Source organism: Bombus huntii, chromosome 17 (genome assembly GCF_024542735.1).
Source record: "Bombus huntii isolate Logan2020A chromosome 17, iyBomHunt1.1, whole genome shotgun sequence".
Lineage (NCBI taxonomy): Eukaryota > Metazoa > Arthropoda > Insecta > Hymenoptera > Apidae > Bombus > Bombus huntii.
In genome coordinates, this window is record NC_066254.1 from 4079045 (window position 1) to 4090778 (window position 11734).

The 11734-nt window shown below is 43.3% G+C and overlaps 1 protein-coding gene across 21 annotated transcripts in view; it reads left to right on the top strand.

Annotated features, from left to right (window-relative positions):
* Positions 1-11734, top strand: part of LOC126874937 (zinc finger protein rotund) — a 406667-nt gene that overhangs the window by 261120 nt on the left and 133813 nt on the right. The window lies entirely within an intron of this gene.

Genomic DNA, 11734 nt, shown 5'->3' on the forward strand with positions numbered 1-11734 from the left:
TGGACTGCAAATGAATGGGACGATTAGAGCTGAGGCTTGGATCAGCTCGGTTGTTGAGACGACGAACTGTCGATGGCTTTGGTGCCCGAGAAAGCTACAAAGAACAGATGTGGAGTTTCCTTGGAAGTGGTGACCACTTCAACAGTAATTGCGCGGTTACATTATCGTGATTTTTACGAATTTTTGCGTTTCGAGGAAACGATCTCTGAGGAAACAAAAGTTTGAAGTTGTCGCTGAACACCCTGTAGTATTCGGACAAATTACATTACACGATATTTATTCGTTTGTCGTTCATTTGACGTGGTATATTCGAATAGAAATGGCTTTGCGAAAGTATAAATTCGCGTAAAATATTGAGAAATTGTGGTAGGAGAATTGTCTAAATCAAAAGAGAACGAGGAGAATGGAAAAAGTCAACCTTGACAGTGAACTTTCCGCCGCTACAATCGTCCGTACGACTTCAGTTTGAAAAAACTCTACAGCGTTACCTCGTATGTTATGTACAAAAATAGTCTTCAAAATTCCAAAAGGATCGGTGCAGTAGTTTTCAAGTAATTGGGGGCACCGACTTTGAAAACGTGAGTTGTGGGGGAAACGCTTTAAAGTTTTACACACTAAAGAAATCTAGTATAAAACGTTCATAAGCGAATTTTATCGGCTTACCTCTTCACTAGCGTAGCAATTGTCGAAAAGACTAATAAAAAATCAATTATCCTATAATACCTTTCACGATCCTTCGTAACTTGATCTTCAACGGTCATTCTTATTTTTTTAGTTGACGCGCTACTTGTTCAAGTGCCTTCGTACAATTTTTCTAGTTCGATATAATCTCGAACCAGTTGATTGTCTATCAGATCTAATCACTTTTTTATGCATTTTAGTAACTATTTAACACAAACCTTAATGAAGATGGAATATTTACTCCTACACTAAATTTTGTACTCTACACTGACAAAATATACAGTACAGGTATAAGGAGGTCTGTACTTAAGTCGTTAAGTACTATAAATAGATCTGGGGGTGAGATTAGGTATTATATAGAGGAAGAAACGTCTGTGAAGTAACAATAGCACACTCGGATCGGGTAGGTAATATCATCCGACATCTATAAAAATACTCGTAACTTCGTCAATTTTGCTCCAATCGACTTGAAATTTTCACACAATATTCTTAAGATGTTATGCATTCAATTAAAAAATAAGAAAATGCAAAAAAAATTTTTAAACCTTACCCCTTACCCCTTAAACCTTAATTAGTTTTCCAACGACCCTGCGATCTTTCCTTTATCCAAACTTCTGTACGGCGCACGAATTGCCGTTTGATCCTCCGCGGATGTAACGGCGCAGCGCTGAAACTTTGAAACGGCAACGAAATCGGGTTGCGTTAAACGAGCTGCAGCCTCGTAATGCAATGCGCACAAAACATGTATACACGCGCGCGCACGTACGTCGTACGCGGCTGATTTTTCCGATAATGTGAGATTTCGCCAATTACGCGGGCCCGGTTGTGCTCATAATTGGTCGCTATGTCAAAAACGTGGATTATTTTTGAGGAATTAACGCGAGAGTACGCCGCCACGGGATAAACGCGTGCAATTCGGCAGCAACAAAGTCGGTTACCGTAACGAGTTATAATTAACGAGGTGATTCTTTTAACTTGCAGCCGTAATAGCTTGAATTAAAATAAAAAAGAACGAGCTGTGCGGCCAATTAGTCGTTCTCGTATTGTGCGTTCGATCGGCTCTAACCGTATTATCATTAACGTGGCTCGATCCCTATTTTTTCCACCCTCCAATTCTTTTTTTTTTTTTCTTCCTCTTTTCTTTCACTTTTCGCTTGTTACTCCGGTCGCTTGAACGAAACGGCTGGCCGAAATTTATGCCAATGATACGGAATCGACGTTGTCACCACTACGATGTTTCCCTGTAGTCACGTTGTATTGGATTGTCCGAGAAGTTTGTTTTGTTTCAGAAGTGAAATAACAGATGAACGATATTTTTTATTTTATATCACTTTACGGATTTACGCGCCAACTATTTTTTAACAATAGAATAAAGCAAACTGCAAAGAGATACAGAACGAAAGGAAGTTCGTTTCGAACAAAGGAACGCTGTGTACGGATTGAAACAAATGCAATTCTTAGGCCAGATCTTAGACAGTTGGACGTTCGTAGATCAACCTTGGACAATATTTTCCAGCAGAAACATGAAGAAATTGTATACCGACGATGATTCGTATGGTGAAATATAGCGTGCGTAAAAAACAGGGGAAATTAATTATTCTATAGAATTATTAAAGGATGAGGCAAAACACGTAGCCGAGCGAAACAACAGCAGACTTACCGAACCATCTCTGTAATCCCTCGCGTTGCGTTATCTGATCACACTCGTAGCACAGATTACTGTCAAGATACGCCAAAGACAGATCGTATTCGTAACAAAGTTTAATCTCAATCCCTACTTCGCGTTTGACGTATAACCCTAAGGTTTATCAGCTACAAATCACGCGCAAAGACAGTGAATAATCGAGATCGGTTTCTCCTCGACAGCCATTCATAAAGTGCATCGACTTTTTTCGCGGCGTTCGATCGCGAAAAACGGGACGCGTCCGACCAACAGCGACGGAGGAAAGTAGCGTCAAATATCGTAGGAAATACGAAATTGCGGTATTTTTACAAATCTGACAAATGAGTATCTCCGAGACGACTGTAAAATACGTCGCTCGCTCATTTTTGTGCCGCACACGTTGCGATTTAGCGGTCGAGCGGACGTTAAAATGTCGTGGCGGGATCGTTCTACCTTGTCGCTGTGGGACAACTTTCGTTTCTGTTTTTTTTTTTTCGTATTTGTTATTATTTTACCATACTTACGTGTGTTTTTTATCGTCGCTGACATAATTGCACCGATTATTTATCAGCTGAACGTGGTATTTTTAACTTTGTAAAATTCCCAGCATGGACAAGCCCCAGCAGCGATCCAATTATGGAATATTGCATATTTGGATTACTTGCTTTTTACGGGGTTTTTTTCATTTGTAAGATGTCAGGATATTCCCTTACAGGATAAGAAAAAATCAAGAAGAAAGAAAGCTGTGAGATGAAAAAATAATGGGGTGGCTCGACGCAACGAATCACTTTGAGTCCCGAGAACAATCGCCTTATTTCGACTTTGTGGGAAAACACAGCCTTTATTAATCCCACTCTTCTAAAATATGATTTTATTAACAAAAAGGAATAAAACTATCTTTTGTTCGTTTTCTGTGAACACGTAATATCCTGTGTCGGTATTCTATACTCGGGTACCTGTTCCACGTTGAGTATAATTTCTTCCTATCGTCAGCTTCATATTAAAAATTTGTTTATAGCGTTGCAAATATAAAAATGGCTTTAATTTATGCCTCGAGTAAATCTTCGATTGTTCAACTACAAAAATTCTTTTTTACTCTGATTGATTGTCTAAAGAAGATATTCGAAAAACAACGTAGCCTTCCACGTTTGGGTACCTGTTCCACGTTAAGTACAATTTCTTCCTAACACCAGGTCGATATTAAAAATTATTCATAGCGTTGCAAATATAAAAGTGGCTTTAATTTATGCCTCGAGTAAATCTACGATTGAACAACTACAAAACTACAAAAAAACAACGTAGCCTTCCACGCTTGGGTACCTGTTCCACGTTAAGTACAATTTCTTCCTAACACCAGGTCGATATTAAAAATTATTCATAGCGTTGCAAATATAAAAGTGGCTTTAATTTATGCCTCGAGTAAATCTACGATTGAACAACTACAAAACTACAAAAAAACAACGTAGCCTTCCACGCTTGGGTACCTGTTCCACGTTAAGTACAATTTCTTCCTAACACCAGGTCGATATTAAAAATTATTCATAGCGTTGCAAATATAAAAGTGGCTTTAATTTATGCCTCGAGTAAATCTACGATTGTACAACTACAAAAATTCTTTTTTACTTTGATTGATTGTGTAAAGAAGATATTCGAAAAACAACGTAGCCTTCCACGTTTGGGTACCTGTTCCACGTTAAGTACAATTTCTTCCTAACACCAGGTCGATATTAAAAATTATTCATAGTGTTGCAAATATAAAAATGACTTTAATTTATGCCTCAAGTAAATCTTCGATTGTACAACTACAAAAATTCTTTTTTACTCTGATTGTTTGTGTAAAGAAGATATGCGAAAACAACGTAGCCTTCCACGCTTGGGTACCTGTTCCACGTTAAGTACAATTTCTCCCTCGATCGATATTAAAAATTGCATATCATAACGTTGCAAATATAAAAATAATCATAAATCGCGCATTAAACAAATAGCCAGGAAAATCTATCTTTATTGCGACTGATTTCGACATTGGGAATACAAAGTGGAGTTGCGTATTTGGCCGGTTTCCTTTATCGCGACCAAAGTGCCGGCAAAAATGTTGCACCATGCGTCCCGCAGAAATTAGATCCGGCTAGAAAATGCGGCGCGTCGCTAATTAATCTCGTTTTCATCGACAATGCTCGTCACCGGTGCGTCCATTCACCCCTTGCAACGCCACCCTCTCGATCCGTGTATCCGTCAGCGTTTTACATTTTTGGAAATGCGCGCCGCGGCAATAATTACGGGCTGGATCTATTTAAAGGCCGCGCTGATATCGGCGCACGCAACCGTAGTGTCCGTGCACAGTTTATACGCGCACCACATCGACGTGGAAATTGAACAATTCCCGTTACCGCAAGGCACACAGCGCATTATTTATCCCGGATAATAATGAATTGGTTCGTCAACGAGAATACCTGCTTTCCAGCACTGGCTTCCATTTACGCGTTCCATCGCGTTTACTTCCCTTCCTTTCTCTCTCCCTCTCTCCCTTTCTCTCGCAATCGCACGCTCGCTCTTTCTCTTGCACGCCTCTCTTTTCACCCTCGTTTCAACCCTCTCTTCTGTCCCACCCTGTTCCCTCTTTCCGCGGATATATGCCTCAAACGGTAGTATAACGTTGTCCTCTCGCTCTGGTATACGTGTATACAGGGTGTTCCTTGGAAGTGGGACCAGCTGACGAATACAACAAACTCAGAGAAAGCACTGCAACTTTTACGTTTTCACGTTACGATACAGTCGAGCCGGCTACGACACTACCTGTGGCATACACACGAAATGGCATTTCGAAGATAACCTTGACTCTTTATCGGAAAAGGATTTGGGAAATCTCTTTTATCGCCACTTGCAGGGACTTGTAAACCAAGCGATTTTTGTCGCAACTTCTCGCCTGATCGACGGTGCTTGGAAAATACAGGCACACCCTGTATTATCGATGTTCTGAAATTAACAATTTCTCCAGTCGTATTTTTAAACGGAAGAACCACTTTTGGGGATTAATTCCGTTCGCGATTTTCCAATTTTTGTATCTCTGTTTCGTGTCTTCCACGAGTTTCCATTCTATTGCCGATCGTGCGAATTCTTCGTGCGCATAGCGAGTCGATCTCGAGTAATTTTTCGTTTTCCCCATATTTTTGTCTAAATTTTGCTTTGCTCAGATGAATGAAGGTAACATGAATTCCTCATGAATTTTGCGGGGTTTGTTAGAACGCACGAACCTGAAAGAAACTGCGTGCACTTAAACGACCCAGTCAGTCAACGAATAAAGTTGCAGACACGGAAGATTAATATGATTATGGTTAAATATTCTATCATACTAGTATCTCCTATATTGATATTGAAACAGTCGATTTTTATGTATATTTTTATGGGGAATTTAAAGATGGGAAGATACGTAGAAGACGCGTGATGCTTTCGTACGATGCTCAAACTTCAACAGTGTGTGAAATTGGTCAGAGATAGGCGAAAATTTCGCAAGGCAAACTTAAATTGTTTTGACTAGTGCGTCGCGTGATGCACGTGCTTCCTGCGATTCAAAGTTTACATTCCTCTTTACAAAATTACGAATTTTGTATTCTCCAACCGATACATTTTTCTCTACAAAAAGACACTGAGACATTCAGCTCCTGTTTCCAATTTCCAATTTTTTCCAAAAAGAAACCTCCGTCCCTTTGCCTTACATTCCGCGTCCCTCGTGTCACTTTCCGATCGAACGTATAAAACAATCGTCGTCAACGTGTGATCTTTCGTTTCAACATCGCGCCACGTTAATACATTTTTCTTATAGAAAATCAACTGTACGTAATTCCACCAAAAAAAAAAAAAATTGTAGCGGGCCCAAAATCCTGAAAATGTCTCCTCGTTTAATCAAAATCTGTACATTGAACGTCTCCTAACGAATCCTTCCATCTTCTACCGTTCTGCAGTTGTATGAAACACCCTGTATACGCTGCGCCGCGGGACCAACCCTCGCGACAGTTCGCCCTGTCTCGTTCTGTCTCTGTTGGTAGCACCGATGTCTGCAATTGTCAGTGTTTACCGCGTACATATTATCGTGATGACGTTGCGGCGTTATGGCGATCATACGGCAGGGGATTGAAAAACCGTGGAAACTTGCGTTCGACTGTTTGCGTCTGGACCGACCGGACGCGGATTTCCGACGGAATTATAATTATTACGATGAATCGGTGGAACGTTGCAACGTTCTCTCGTTCGATGGCCGATGCAACGCTCGACGAACAACCGTAGAGGAAACGTGGACGGTTTTTATCCATCCAGGCAATCGGCTTTGCACATTTAGCAGGGAAAATGGCTCGAAGATACCAGCAGTCGACGATAGAAGCTGCGAGACGTAGTCGTCCTTGGGTTAAAAAATGCCTCTTGCCTCTGATGCCTCTGATGTTGCTTTCATTCGACTGATAAACGAAAGAAATGCTCAGGATCTTGAGGAATCTGCAGTCAAATTGTTTAGATTGTTTATTTGCGTGAAAACCTATGGCGAAGCCTGGCACCTTCTCGCGAAATTGGACCTTTCGAGTATCGTGTGAAATGTGAATTTTTTCAAGTAGTCAGTGTCATGTAGTAGGATCTAGTATCTTCCTGAGGGATCAGCGGATGCTTGGAACGTCATTCGGAAGGATTCTTTGCCGCCTTATCCGTAGCTCGACAAGCAGACAAGTCGATTATTATAATAAACTGGTGGTGTGATGTTTAAAGATGGCCCCAATCCATGCGCCTTGTACTAACTTTGAAAAACGAACTTCATCGCCTGACGTTCCACGGTAGCCGTTCCACGAGGCGTAGAATCGTCGCGAAGTCCTTCTATTTGCCACCTTGTAGCTAATTAACGTGCTGTCGCAAGTGAGCAAATGTGCACGTACGTTGCAGCGTGTCTTATTAAGCGACAAGAAACAACGTGTATCGCAAAAGGTGGAAAGACGCAAGTCGAGCAGAAGCAAGGAAAACGGACAGAGACAACGGCGGACAGCGGAAACAAAGACGGGACCAATAAACGTCAATGGAATGAAACGTCAAAGAGAAAGAGCGAGAGGAACTACGGGTGCAGGAGAAGACGCGAGAGAGGAGCTGGAGGGCGCAGGCCACGTCGCTGGGATTCGATGCATAAGAACGAGACAGGGAAAGAGAGGATTATAATATAAATGAAGGCACCTTACCTTCGTTTCTACCTGCTCCGTCAGCCAGTTCAACGAGGTTGCGACGAAGAGATCTACCATGGGACAGGGAGGAAGAGGGGCGCGATCAAGGGGAGCGGAGAGAAGTAGAACGAAAGAAGGAGGAGGGTGCGATCGGCGAAGAGTCGCAGACAAGAAGAGGGCCTGACGAAGAGGTCGCCAGAGAGGAAGGAGCGAGAGGGAACCGGAACGAACGAGGAATAAAGACGGGGTGAGCGCGTTGGTAGGGCAAAAGCAAAGAAAGTAATGCCGCGTGTACGCTCGAAGAACAAACGTGGTTTCAGCGAGGAGAAATGCCCATCGGTTGAACAAATTAATAGGAAAACTGATTTCTACTTTGGCAACACAAATACTCCACATTAGCTAACACCGGATGACGCCAGTGCACAGTGGCTAGCGCCTTAGGATACGAACGTTCGGATACCCGGGTTCAAATCCTGACTCGATTCTTAAATAAAAAGAAAATGCAGCAACACCCACAGCAGAACACGAGAAGTAGCGCACTATCGCCACGAACTATCACGGCCTATACACCTCACTACCCTTCGTACACCCTACGCCAAAAGATGACGCAGCCGACGAAGGTGTCGGTCGTTAAGGAACCGTTTAGCGTGTTATAGTCTTTGGCAAACACCCAGAAGTGTGCAAATGGCGAAGGAATTACTCGTTGCGTGAATTAAATTCATAGGAAAAAATGGTACACCCGATAAAGGGTGCGTTAGTGGGAAATTTGTTTCAAGATTGGCATAATCTTGAGAGATGCTAGTCGTTTAGAAAGTGTGGAGGATTGTGTCTGGATGGAAGTAGTGTAGTAACTTTATAACGCCAGAACGTACCAACTATCGGTTGCCTGAATTAAATTCATGGGAAAATTGTTCATAGGGAAATTATTTCCCTGCAGGAGAAAATGGTACACCCAATAGAGTGTGACCTCGTGAGGGAAAACTAACTGGGAAAAGTACAAGAATGGAAGCTGAGCCGAGGAATCTGTCGCCTACGCCTTGAGACGCCTTCAACCGCCTGCCAATAGCTCCGGCCACTACGACCACTCTGCCCAATGATTCTCGCGAACCGAAGGTGGAAAGAAGCAGAACCGATGTCGCGTGGAAAATGATGGAAATCTGCGGGCGATGGATCGGCCCAGAAAGAGGACTAAACAAAGTGCGCAATAAAGGACAACGCCAGAAAGAGGCAAGTGCGAGACGAACGAGGGATCGAGGCTTTAAAAAAGCGGAACAAGAGGCACGCAGGGGCAGGAAAAAGGGAGGAAGATAAAGGGAGAATCGAAGGGTGAACGTGGAGGACGCGCGTGGAGAACGTGAAAGGAAGGAAGGAAGGAAGGAAGGAAGGAAAGAACGAACGAAGGGGCAGAGTTTGCAGGCTGGTTAGAGAGGATGAGAGCTGGTACCCGAAGCCGTTGGGGGCTAGAGAGGCAGCAGAGAGAAGGGAAAAACAGTGTGGCTGCAGGTGAAGTGGGACGAAGGGAGGCAGAGGAGAAAACGGTGAAAAAGAGAAAGACGCAGGCGAAGAGGACGCTGTACTGATGAATATGACAGATTATAATTTTACGGCGTGGGTGGTGTGAGAAGGAGACAGCTGGAGAAGCTGGTGGTGCGCCGGTCTAACGCTGGCTCGGAGGAGGTGGCCGTCGTCGTCGTGGCCGATGGAGGTGACGCTCTGGAGGTGGAAGTCGCCAGGCGGAATGGAGGTGCCCGAGAAGAAGGAAGGGAGATGAGATGGCAAGTGCTGTCAAAGCAAAAAGGACGGGGATGGAAGGGTGAGCGCGGGGTTAAGTCGCGCTCGTGACTCTTGACGTTCCGACGCTGCGAATGCCTCGACGCCTCTTCTACGGAGACCGTTCGTTTCGCTTCCGAGTCACGGAGCCGGCCCGATCGACGCGTATCGTTTTTTGTCGCGCCGTATCGACGATCACCGACGTCGGGGCTGGAGCGGGTCCCTCGCGCGGATCTGCTCGATCAACCCTTCCGCGGGCTGTTCGTTTCTTCCGCCTTTACGCTCCGCAGCGGCCTGTTTCAACGCCCCAGCCGGACACGAGTCGCAGCACTCGCAGCTCCTACACAAGTCGCAGCACTCGCAGCTCCTACACAAGTCGCAGCACTCGCAGCCCTCGCAGCTCCTACACGGGTCAACAGTTAGGTGAAAATGTTTATTCTTTGCTTGAAAAACATCATGGACGTTGTCTCCTCAGCCTTAAAACTTGCGTCTGTTGGTCTTCGACGGTGTTTTAAAATCGGAATTAACATTCTGACTTCGATTTTCGCCCCTAAGAGCAAGTTACGTAATTGTTCAGAGTTGCAAATATTTGCAATTATAACTTGTCGATATATTCCCTATAGAGAAAGCGGAGCAACACGGCACAGCTATTTCTAGGTTTCACGAGCTTTCTCAGTACCTAGAGCTTTTCAAAGTCGATGGAAAATTTCCTCGTTCTCTGTGATTTTATTTCATTCCTTCTCGTTGGAAATTAAAATACTCGTGGCTGAAGCTTGAGGTTTTTCTTGTCCACCCGATATAACATACATATTATACAAATAGTACAATATAATTAAGATATTTGTTACGAATAACAAAATTACGAAGACGATTCGTTTTCCCTCCAATTTTACGCACCACCGAGGTGCAACTTTGATTGCCGCATCTGGCTAATTGATGATCCGGAACTCAATTAGGGACGTAGACAATCCAGTTTCGACTGGCACGTTACGATATACGATATTGTAAACGAGTAATTACTTAACGATTGTTCTACGCCACTTTCTACGCGACATACACACTGTGTTCAATTTTTTCCTACATCTATCGGGGTTAATTCAACACAGTTGTAACCTGCTACCGACAGCCTCTGTTTCTTGCATGTAGTTAGCCTTCATAGCTAAAACAAACGTAATTACACTCTCTATATATATACTTTGTAATCTTGAATTTGTCACAATCTTTGAGAACTCTAACAAACTGCGAAACTAATTATCTTGCTAACCCAAATTTTAGTTGGCATATTCTTCGTCACCGAGCGAGTAGCTTTTCCTGAAGAAAATGAGACAACGACGTAAATAAACATTAAAAAGTATAATTAATTATCTGGCGCGAATTTCCACGAAAAAATTACCAATCGATGACTTACGATGTCTAATTGTCTAATGCAATGAATCTATAGGATCTTCGTAGCTAATTAGGATAATAAGAAGTGAAGATAAAGGAGGTAAAATACAAACAATTATTAGCATACTTTATAATTAGGTCAGTAGTTCAAGGAATTATCAGGTTTAGTAACGTCGATACCAACAAATATTGGTAATATTAATTGATAAATCATTATCACGGCTTAGCTGTAGCCGCAGTGCACGAATTGCCAGCAGTATCTTTTTAAATAGCCCTTTACCCAGCTGTGGGCGCCGTTTTTTCAAAGGGATTATTACATTTCGTAATAATTGGCTTTTAATACGCCAGAGGCCTTGGCCACGCGGCAACTACCAGCCACCCATTAGAACACCCAAGTATAAAACGGCGTTAGACACGGTTAGCACGTAATGGCTGATCGTGTGTTATCGACACACACTCGCGCACAGAGGCAATGAGGAGGACGAAATGAAAAAAGGGAATTAGCGACGGATAAGGATCTGGGACATAAAAGAGTAAAAACGCCGAAATATGGACTGAGGTATTTGCGGGACAAAAATAAGGTCACAGAAACAGGCAGAGCAAGAGAGAAAGACATAACGGAAGAAGGGAATTAAGTGACAGATAAGAATCTGGATATAAAGAAACGAAAATGACACGATATACAGAGTGAAATATTCTTCGGATAAAAATAGTCTGAGCTTCCCTCGAAGCGCCGAAGAAAAGTCGCACGCACCTACACGCACGCACACACACACACACACACTCCTTCTCTATACATGGAAACCGAAATCGAACGAAGCACACGTTACCGGTGTAAAAACGCCTTAAGAATCGCGACCGCTGAAAAGCGCGTTACACTTGATAATTCCGCTAGAAACACGAGGGGTAGCCGGAACGCTGGAATCGCGAAACGTTGCGGTTTAATGGCACGGGGAAACCGGTGACTTCTCTAACGACCATTATCACCGAGGGTCTGAACTGGACGAGCTAACAAGCGGAGCGGCCACGACGCTGGAGGAGGGTG